At 43.1% G+C, this 11,634-nt stretch overlaps 1 protein-coding gene across 3 annotated transcripts in view; it reads right to left on the minus strand.

The window, feature by feature from the left end:
* Window positions 1-11,634, minus strand: part of C1H18orf25 (chromosome 1 C18orf25 homolog) — a 169,503-nt gene that overhangs the window by 21,256 nt on the left and 136,613 nt on the right. The gene's annotated exons all lie outside the window — the stretch shown is intronic.

The raw sequence follows: 11,634 nt of genomic DNA on the forward strand, positions 1-11,634 counted from the left end.
TTTTTAGGTTTCTATGCACAAGAATAGCATGCCCATGCTACTTCTGACATTTTTTATCATGAGCATGCTAAATCTTTATGTGATGTTTTAACGAGCCTGTTACTTTTTATGCAAGCCCATGTTAAAATCGTTTTGCATGAGTTGTATTGTATAAGCCCCTATGTTTTGGAAAAATTATGGCTTCTATTTTTTCCAAAAATACTTCATCCTATATATAAAGCAATAGAAGTGCTGTAAGCAGATTCTAGTGAAGCACAGTGAGTTCCTTATTAGTATATAAATTAGTAATCAGATCTAAACATCTGCTGCACTTTAATAGGTTTACAATACTGTAAAATCACCAAACCAAATAATGCACTCTCCCAGTCTATATCAAACAATGCAACACACTGGCCACTATATTTTTCCAGTTTATAATTTGTATTATTTTTGTTTTTTTTTCCCCCTTTTCTTTACTTCTCCAGTTATACAAACTTGGGGAATTAGAGCAACCATCACTTAGAAGCAACTGTTGATTTTTGGAAAGGGAAAATCTCAGAGCACTCGCACTGAGATCTTTTATTTCATTCTCTAGATGCTTCGGCATGTAATCATTTTCACTGCCACCACAGGTCAAAAATCCTTTCAGCTTTTTTTTTTTTATTTCAGAACTTAAGTGGCCATCTTAAGTTTGGTGAGATGGGTATCCGATGGAATATAACACGGATATTACCGTGAATGTACGCTCCGAAGCAGCTGTAGCCACAGCGAAACATGGCCATGTCGGCGTTTCTGAGATAAGTTCTGAGTATTATAATTTGGGTTTTATCGTAGGATTGTATGTGGGTCAAGCGGATCACAGGAACCATCAAGGAGAGATTTTTGAAGTGGGAACTTATTGGTAATATGACAACTATTTTTGAAAAGACTGTGAAGTTTGAATAAGTTTTGAAATAAAAAAAACCCGAAAGGGTTTTTGACCTGTGATGGCAGAGAAAACGACTGCACGCCGAAGCATGCAGAGAATGAAATAAAAGATCTCAATGCAAGCGCTGTCTGAGGTTTTCCCTTTCCAAAAATCAATAGCTGCAGCTAAATGACAGCTGCGCTAATTCCACAAGTTTGTATAACTGGAGAAGTAAAGTTAAAAAAAAAAGGGAGAATAAAATAAAAATTTTAAACTGGAAAATATAGTGACTGATGTATTGGGTTTCACTGTTGCATTGTTACAATACGGTGACACATTTGGCTCACAATTTGAGGGCTGTGGAAACCTTCCTACTCTCTTATCTCTCTCGGTAAGTCAACAGAAATCCAACCTTTATAGAGCTTCGCTTAGCTCTGACTATATAACAGCAGCTGCTGCTTATAACCCGCAAGGGAGGAAACATTCTAAACATAGCTTCCTGGGCCAAGCTAGGCAGATCGTCCCACCGATAATTCAACGGTCACAACATGGAAGAGAACGTTTCAGCCAATGCAGTCAGAAGCCGAGAGATTCAACACCTCTGCAGCCTAGTCTCACAACTGGGGCATGAACCCCCTGTTTAGTTTCAGATGAGGGCCTCCACCTCTGAATTAAAGGCGCTCTTATTGTGGCTTAGCTCCTGGAAGACCATCTGCTCACTGCCATCCCTTTCTTACTAGAGCCAGTCACGCAGGGTACCTGAATTTGAAAACTACAGATAATAAGCAGTACATTAAGCGACTCTTCCGCAGGATTGCTGCAACACAGGCAGGCTCTCTCAATTTAATTTAGAACCTTGCTCTATCAGATCCGGCCTGGTTAGCCTGAACTCTGCATGATGAATGTTTATCATCTTACAACAAAACTGCTTGTGTAGTCTTCTGATGGTAAAGTACTGGAAACTAAAGTGCTGTCATATAAGCCAGAGTCCTAGCAACTCTGATTGTACACTGCTTCAGCCAAAGAAAAATACAGCCTTGTCACAATAAGCTGCTCCGAGCGTGCCAAGCTACCAGCGGGCAATGTTCTCAGCAGCAAGCTGGCACAACCTGCTGCTTCCTTTCCATATGGCCCTCTGCATTACTAGAGAAATGGTTATAAAGACGAAATGCGTAGCTGTACTTAGCAATTTGATTTTTCATTAGACATTTTTTTTTTTTTTTTTAAATAACCTGACCAGGCAGCCGTTCTAGTCTTTGGGCTGCCACTCCATGCAGAGCCTGCCTTAACCCTGCTTAATGCCATGAATGGCTGGAGAGAGAGTGGGGGGGGGGGAAGAGCTGTTGAGGCCGAGATGCCATTCCTTGACCTTTCTACTTTAGACCCTGCCTCAGCAGTCCTCAGCCAGAGAGGCATGAACTATGGTTCTCTCTGGACCCCCAACGCAAGCAGAACCTTAAACTGGGAAGCAGGTCTTGCTGCTGGGCGATGGCTGGAGCTCCCTGCCCGAGGGCTGCTGCCTCCACCGCCTACCTAGTGGAATTCTGTCCTTTAAAAATAAACCAAGAGTACGGATTAGGAACAAGCCTTGTGGCTTGCTGGTAAAATGCACGCAGAAAGTGTGGTCAATCTTATTTATTTATTTTGCTTATTTATATATCATCGTCCTGGCCCCGCAGGGCTGCCAAAGCAGTGTACAGCAATAAAAACATTATTGTATGGTGTACATAACAAAGGCGTTCGGTAATCTGAAACAATATGAAGGCTGATAAGGGCCATAAGGCCCATCTAGTCTGCCCAGTTCACTTCCTTTGATATAGAGCATTGCTGACCTCTGGCTTTCCCTTTGTTTCTTGGCCTCCAGGAATCCTGTCTGTTTATCCCATACTTTCTGGAATTCTGTTAGTTTTCCCCTCCACCGCCTCCCCTGGGACACGAAGAAATATCGTCTAATGTTACACCTGAGTCTACCGCCTTTAAGCATCACCTCTACATTTAGAGATTCTTTTCCACTAAAAAAAAGTCTTGCTTCGTGTGCATTATTTATACATTTCTGTTATTTGTTTTCTTCTATGACAGCACCCTTCTCTCTCTTGTCCCGTAGGGTATATATTTGTAGGTCTTCTTGCTCTCCTTTCACGGAGCTTTTGGGGCACTCTCTTCACCGTTTCGGCAGCCCCTTCCCTTGATTGCCTCTGCTCTGTGTACAGCTTTCTGCAGGTACATCCTCCAGAACCGAGATCAATACCGTAGATTCGGTCTCACCAATGACTTGCACAGATGCACTTTCACCTCTTTTCTTCCCTCTAGGCTACACCATGCCCTATATAGTCTAGCAGTCCTCTCAGTTAGATACAGCCTTGTTGCACTCTGTCTTTCTCCTAGATAAGATCCGAGGATCACACTGAGGGCTTTCTCCCGACTGCTACACATCAGTATTTCATCTTCCATCATATATCAGTTACTAAGTTATATTGTAAAGCGCAATGCTGAATTACTGTTTGAATGTAAACCGAGGTGATGTTACTTACGTACTCCGGTGTAAATAAATAAATAAATAAAATAAAATAAATAAATAAATATTGTTTCCTTGGATTTCTGTAGCCCAAATGCATGACTGCACTTTGCTTTTAAACTGAATCCTAGCGGTCAAGCCCTTGACTACTCTTCAAGCTTTCTTAGAGCACTTCTCATTTTGTCTCTTTCTTTACTCCATCAGGAATGTCCATTCTGTTGGCGATCTTAGCATCACCTTTAAACAGACAAACTTCTTGATAACCACAATGCAATATCATGACTGCTGTAGGTTTATTTCCTTGTCAAAATATATATTTTGCAGTCTTGTAAGAATATATTCAGGGGTCATTTTCTAAAGGATTTACATGCATAAAACTGGGTTTCACACGTGTAAATGCACTTTACCAATGTAAGTGGGCTTTTGAAAATTGCTATAAAATATGCCATTAAATTGTCCATAGGTTATATAAATGTAAATGCACTTTATGGGGCAGATTTTCAAAGGGATATGCGTGTACCCCCCGAAAACCTGCCCCAAGCTCCCCCTACGCGCGCCGAGCCTATGTTGCATCGGCTCGACGGCACGCACAAGCCCCGGGACGCGCATAAGTCCCGGGTCTTTCCTGGGGGCGTGTCAGGGGGCGTGTCGTGGTGGCGCGTCATCTGGGGGCAGGGCCACGGGCGTGGTTCCGGCCCAGGGGCGTTTCGGGGGTGTGACCGAGTCCTCCAAAACTGCTCCCGGGCCGGGGAATCGAGCGCGGCGGCTGGCCAGCGCGCACGAGTTATTCCTGCCTCGGGCAGGCGTAACTTTTATAATAAAGGTGGGGGGGGTTTAGATAGGGCTGGGGGGTGGGTTAGGCAGGGGAAGGGAGGGGAAGGGAGGGGAAAGTGGGGGGAGGTGGAAGGAAAGTTCCCTCCGAGGTCGCTCTGATTTCGGAGCAGCCTTGGAGGGAACGGGCAGCGCGCGCAGGGCTCAGCGCGCACAAGGTGTACAAATGTTCACACCCTTGCGCGTGCCGATCCCGGATTTTAAAGGCTACGCACGTATCTATTAAAATCCAGCGCACTCTTGTTTGGCCGGGTGCGCGAACAAAAGTACGCGCTCGCGTAAATTTATAAAATCTACCCGTATGTGTATAAGTGGCTTTTTAAAATTGCTACAACAGTATGCAGCACTTTACAAATAACACATAAGTGACAGCTTACAGTCTGATCTAGGCAAACATACAGGTTAAGAGACTTCAGGAGTTTCATCTAGTAAGGAGACAGATTTTCTGTTTTCTGTAGAATGTCAGTGTATAACCTCGTGATGCTGGCTGACCAGCCACAAAGCTTAATTCTTCTCAGTCCTTTTATAAGACAAAGGGGAGGTCATTTTCTGAGGAGTTACACAAGTAAATGTAACATACATTGAGTAGAGGTATAGAAATGTTAAATAGTAGTAGCCATAGTAGTAATCTTTGACAGGCTATATGCACAAAAATCTTATTGTTTCACCACTATATCATTCTTTATCCAAACATGTTCTTGTAATGTCGAAGCTCACTTGGTACAACTGTGCCATTGTTATCCCTTCTCATCAGGCCTGGCTTTAGCCACACCGCAGTTCTAACAGATGGTAGGCATTAAAGAGACAAGATATGAAGTGGGGGCTTTTTATGGTTTCATTTTAGAAGAAAAATGCATTCTTTTGGGGGGGGGGGGGGGGGGGGAGGGCTGGAAGGGAGTCCCAGAATATTTTATGCTGTAGCGGGCATGTTAAAGGATTCAATGTCTTGGAAACATTAGACTCTTTGCCTCATGCTCAACACAGACATCAAAATCCTTTTAAAACGATGAAAAACCGAGCAGTTTGATTACTCCCTGTAATTATGCATTAAAATCTTCTAATACACAACTCCCACCTCATTTGCACTGCCAAACGCTCTACCAAATGTAAAATTTACAGCATAAATTGCCTCGATTTCCCATTTTTACACTTCCACTGGTGTGACTTAAAAAAGATGAAATATCCCCTTTGAGCTATAGCTCAATTTGGAACTTTATTTTTAAATCTTAAAAATGCCTTCTGGTCATGTAGCTACTGCCTCCTTTCAGTCAACAGTGAAGCAAGATCGTCCGCTGTGCTACATTTTGTACAAATGAAAATACAAAATAAGAAATGTAAAAGCCTATGCTGTTTGTAACTTTTATTTCTTTTTTGCAGGCAGATTCAGTTCTAGTCTCACCCCATTGCATTCAGAAACACGCAGTCTTTTTCTTAAAGAAACCAGCGCTACAAGTCCATAGATTTAATGGGTAAAAATAATGGAGCCAGTTGCAACCTTACTGGAAAGCGTCAGTGACGGGTGAGCTCAGCACCACCGTCACTTCTGGGCTGATGCAATCAGGAAGTAGCTGGAGGGCTGCATCTGCCTGCCACCGACTTGAATGTCTTCTTAGCCTTCTGGCAATACAGTTTGTTCGCATTTCTAAGTTACAGAGGCAGCACCGAATGTTTCAAATTTTATTTAACAACAAACACAGTAGAGGAGCAAGCACTGCACTCCAATTATATTATCCAAGCAGCAAGGGAAAAGCAGGAATATGAAATCAGTCCCATACTTCAAATTTCATGAGAAAAATTCTTTAATTCATTATCACGGCATACTCCATTGCTTAGAAGGCACAATTATTCAAAAGCAAGGGGTCCCCCGACACGGACCCGTGTTTCGCCAAACGCGGCTGCGTCGGGAGGGACAATAGTTTTTGGCAGTATTCAAAGCTTTAAATCTTAGCGTCTTGGTATGGTTTCATGCAAGGAGAAACCTTGCCTTCTAAGCAATGGAGTATGCCGTGATAATGAATTAAAGAACTTTTCTCATGAAATTTGAGATATGGGACTGATTTCAAATTTTATTTAACAACAATTGATTACCCACATTTCTCTAGTCACTTAAAGCAGGGTACAATAAAAATGATCAAATAAAGCACATGCCATACAATACAAACTATAAAAGATATTACAACTAAAGAAATCATCAACACAAGTATACGAGAAAAGGGAAGATACGATTTTACATGAATTCTACATTCAATCTGTATCCCTAAAACAGCAGTAAAGAAATCTCAGTAACAAAAAAGCAACCAGGAGATCGACATGAGGATTTTTTCAGAGTTGGTAAAAATTCTTTAAGCACGAAAACAGAAAAATAGTAAGAGTGAAATGAGAGATCTTACAGGGCAAATTGCATACTGATTTGGGCTTATTTAAATACCAAATACTAGAGACTACATTTTAAAGATTATGTACAAACACAATGAAGCCGATATTCACCTCCACACAGCATTCAGTGGTAGCCACTTATCTAGGTAACTTTTTATTCTGCTAAAAATGTTATTCAGATAAGCAAGGAGTGGGATGGTGGTGTTCCAGGGTGGAGTTACTTATCTGGCTAAATAAGCCACATAAATTAGACCTGCTATTCGGCTAGTCTAAAGTTAGGCAGATAAACGTATCCAGCTAACTATTAGATAGCTGAGTATATTCAGTGGTGTGGCCACAAGCTGAGCAAGTTAGCAAGATACGTTTATCCAGCTAGAAGCTAAATATTTACCCCATTATTAGGGTCATTCCTCAAAATTCTAATGGTATTGCATTGCGCAAATGCAAATTTCTCATAGAGGCAGGATGGGGGAGGGGTTTGGGCAGGCTTAATGAAAATGAAGGGCATTTTTGCACCGGGCATATGCTATCGCATGCTTCTAACACCAGAAATAGGTACACCTTTTTTCCCTGGCGTTCAGCTGTGCGAAATGCCCGAAATGCAGTTTGTGATAAAGATTGCAAATTGCATTTTAGTTATTTCTGGGCTGGGAGAGAGGGAGAGAGAGAGAGAGACTGAGAGCCTCTAGGGAGGTCTTCACAGTATTCAACTATATCGCTATAGGAGGGCCAGCTAATAACTCGAGGTGAGGTTTTGGTGGTGGAATATGGCTTTGGGGCCAGTTTGACATGCAGAGTGAGACGTACGAACAGCACAGTACACTCAGTGAAGATCTGATGTCATTTGGAGTGAGAAATGTCTCATAAAGTTGAGATTTCTACAATGTTCTCTCGCCCTAGCTTGATGGGCTCTATAACAGGGTGCTATCAAGCTAGGGCGAGAGAACACTGTAGAAATCTCATCTTTGAGACTTTCCTCACTCCCAATGATGTCAAATCTTCACTGAGGTGTACTGTGCTATTTGTACGTCTCACTCTGCAGGTAAAACTGGCCCCGAAACCCTAAACCATCACCAAAACCTCACCTCGAGTTATTAGCTGGCCCTCCTATAGTGATATAAATAGTTGATTACTATGAAGGCCTTATAAAGAGTCTTTATCCCCCCCCCCCCCCCCCCTCACAAAAACTAATAGCCTGTCTGGGCACTTTGTGGGTAATAAAATACAAGTAGCGTGGGGTATCTATGCAAAGCACTAACATAGGGCGTGGTGTGGTAATTCTAAAATGATCATAAACATACCTCTTTTTCTTATCACGGCGCTATCCATGCCAAATTATAGCACTTTGATGAATCTAGGAGTATGTTTCCTATTTTTTAATATAAAATACATTCTCCTTAAAGTCTAACAGTTTACTGTATATCTATTTTATAAGTTCAAGAACACACTCCTGGGTTTGAATTAAAGGATTTCAGTGCCCCCCAGGGTGTGGAAGGTGAAAGGCTGGATGTAGCGCACCTGGACATTTGTGGATATCCTTTACTGCTCCTCTTGTGAATTACTAGCTTCATGGAGTGCCCCCTAGTCAAGGGGTGGCCAACTCCAGTCCTCGAGAGCCAGAATCAGCCAGGTTTTCAGGATATCCGCAATGAATATGCATGAGACAGATTTGCATGCACTGCCTCCATTGTGTGCAGATCTATCTTATGCATATTCATTGCGGATATCCTGAAAACCTGGCCTGTTTGTGGCTCTTGAGGACTGGGGGTGGCCACCCCTGCTCTAGTCCTTCAATTACCTGAAAGATTAAACAACTGATTCACATTTACCCGTTCTAGACTTTTCATGATCTTAAAGACCTCTATCATATCTCCCCCCATCCATCTCTTCTCCAAGCTGAACAGTCCTAACCTCTTTAGCCTTTCCTTATAGGGGAGCTGTTCCATTCCCTTAATCATTCTGATCACTATGGGCACAGACGTAAAGATCTAAACATATATACTCTAAATGAAAGGCAGGATAGGGGAGATATTACAGAGACATTTAAATTCCTCCAAGATTTCCATGTAGAAAGGAGGCTCTAGAATGAGGGGTCATGGGACAAGGGTGAAAGAGGGTAGATTTAGGAGTATTCTAATAACATAACATAAGAACAAAAGGACAGATTTCTTTAGAGAAAGGGTAGTGGATGCATTGAACAGCATCTGAATTCAAGAAAGCATGAGATAAACATAACAGGATCTCTAAAGGAGTGGTAGGGATGGTAAAGTTGAATAGTTGGTACGGATGGGCAGACTAGCTAGACTGCCATCATGTTTCTCTGTTTCTCGTTATGCCTCACCCTATGTGCCCTAACATCCCTCTGGCCGTGGTCACTGTCTTGTTGCAGTGTTTCACCGCCTGGATATCAATGGATATAATCAGCCCAAGATCTCAGTCCTGCTCTGTGGACATCAGTAACTCACCCCAGAATGTGTACCGGTCCCTCGGATTTCTTCACACAAAATGCATAACTCTGAGATCTCTAGTACTGAAACTTAGCTGCCAAGTAGCTGATCCTTCTTCGAGCTTTCCATCTATTCATTCAGGCATGCCCGCGTCGTCTGCCAAAACACAAACGTTTCTTCCAAACGCAGCCGTAAAGTCGCTCACAAAGATACTGAACAAACCTGGCCCCATTTATGCACTCCAGTCATCACTCTTTCTTCAGAGTGAGCTCCGTTTACCACTACACTTTGCCATCTATCCCTCAACCAGTTTTTAATCCAACCCCCACTTCAAATCCCACCCTTAGACTGCTCCATTTATTTATCAGCCTCCTATGCAGGACAGTATCAAAAACACTGCTGATCTCCAAACATGCTACATCCATCGCCTGCTCTGATCTGATCGCCCAACTGAAGAAATCAGTTATCTAACATGATCTCCCTGTTTCAGATCTCATAACCTACTGAATTCAAGATGCTTCACTATCTTTTCCTTCAGAAGAGTCCCCATTCATTCTCCCTCTACCGAAGTCAGACTCATGAACCTGTAATTTACCACTATAAATAGGGACAGCAGTTGGCCTTTCATAGCCTTGTCCATCTACAAAGATCTATTGAACAGATCCTTTAGTGAATCTGCCAGTCCTTCTCGGAGCACCCTTTCCATCCCAAGATATAACCCGTTACAAGAAACAAATCCCTCTTCTCTGATTTTTATTTCATTTCTAGACATAAATGCTAAAGCTTTTGAAAGCCCATTCCTATTATGTTGGACCTACATAAATCCAGACACTGCTCTATATAGAAGCATAGCGCTGACCAGGGCTGTCCGGGGGGAAGTGATTGCCCTGAGCTCTGCACATTGGGGGTCCCACACCGTCATGGTAGCCCCATCCCCCAACACTATAATTTCCTGTCAGCAAGCGATCCTGGGCCCCGCACCCTCCTAAAGTCAGCCCTGCCACTGACACACGGAAAGCGTGAACGCGGCACAAACAAATGAAAGCTGGATTCATGAAAGGAGATTTTTAAGAACAGGCATTTGACCATAATAAATGTAAATGAAAATATATTAGGGTAGAAAAAAGGACCCATCCCCCCATGAATAAGATCAGAAGATGAAACAATCCAAGAATGACAGGCAAACTGATCTTTTCAGAAACTGAAACCGTACTTGCTTTGACCGAGACAGCCAAACAACTCGTTTTTAAAAAGCCTCCCTTTTTGTTTATAATAAAAGCAAAACCAGTATTATTTTGTGGATCCTAGGACACTTTACACATGCTAACAGGGTATGCGCCGAGGACGTCAATGCCCTTCCTGGGTACTGAAGAGGAGTGCGGAAAAATCATACTGCACTCCCAGTCCTGCGTGATGGCTTTCACAGCGCATGGCACAATTGTGAAAAATCACTCACTTAACGATCACAGGCACCCTGAGGGCAATTTCTCTGCTGCATTCCCTCCTTCATCAAACAATAACCTTCTCAAGCACAAGGTTCTGCCCTGGCTAGTTTGCTTATGGAAAAGGGGTACCCAGGCATCAGACACACTGAACAAAAATGTGCTTCACGCATATATACACACACACACGCAGGCCAGCTGGTTAGAGGAGCGCAATATAGGGAAGTGACAGCTCCTGCGACTCTGCCAACATGAGCTAAGCCAGTTCTGATTCCTCACACCTTCTCCATTCTGCCCCCTGTTTAGATGTTATTTCAATGTTTCCTCATCTTGGACTGCTTTATCAATGTTTTATTTTCAACTCTGTTAACAACAGGACTACAATTTGCTGCATCTGTGCTCCGATGTGCTTCTGTGAGTCTAGTGCAGCCGTTCCTGCCTGAGGGCAGAGGTTCGGACGGGTACAGCTTGGGTTTAATATAGATACGCAGGCGACACGACGGCCGAAGAGGCGGCAAGGTCCATCTGTTCTGCCCAGATGGCTTCCTGGTGCGGGGCCACAGACCCCGGGGTGGCTTCTGGCTTTCCCCTCGCTTCTTCACAACTAGGGATGTTCCCAAGCATTCTTCAACTCCAGGATGCTTTTCCCGCCACCATCTCAAGCACAGTGAAGAAACCATCCATACCAGTCTCCAGACTCCTCAGGGATCTCTTATTTATACTTAAGCGGTATGGAGCAGAGAGAAGTAAACGGCAACAACTGGCAAAGGTGACACCACACGCTGCATAACATCAGCCGCCAACAGAAGGAAGTTTACTGCAATGTGCTTAAGCGTGTTAGGGTGACATCACTGCTGCTTAGCTCAGCATTAACCAGCACAGTCCATTCATTTCATACTCCACTTTTAAAGCCAGGTTTGGGGTCTTTATTGAAGACATGAAAAGGTTTCTTTCTGAGTTAGTTTGCCACATAACGTGCGCCAGCAGAAGACGTAGAGAGCAGGCCTCACATATTACAGCAGTGGTGCCTCCCAGAGACATAGCCCAATAGCGAGGTTACAATAACTTCTTCGCCCTCTAAAGGTGTTTCTTTCCTCTGATTTATTTTTTTTTTATTCACTGGTTTAACATTTTCTT

The sequence above is a fragment of the Rhinatrema bivittatum genome, chromosome 1 (assembly GCF_901001135.1).
Source record: "Rhinatrema bivittatum chromosome 1, aRhiBiv1.1, whole genome shotgun sequence".
Taxonomy (NCBI): Eukaryota; Metazoa; Chordata; class Amphibia; order Gymnophiona; family Rhinatrematidae; genus Rhinatrema; species Rhinatrema bivittatum.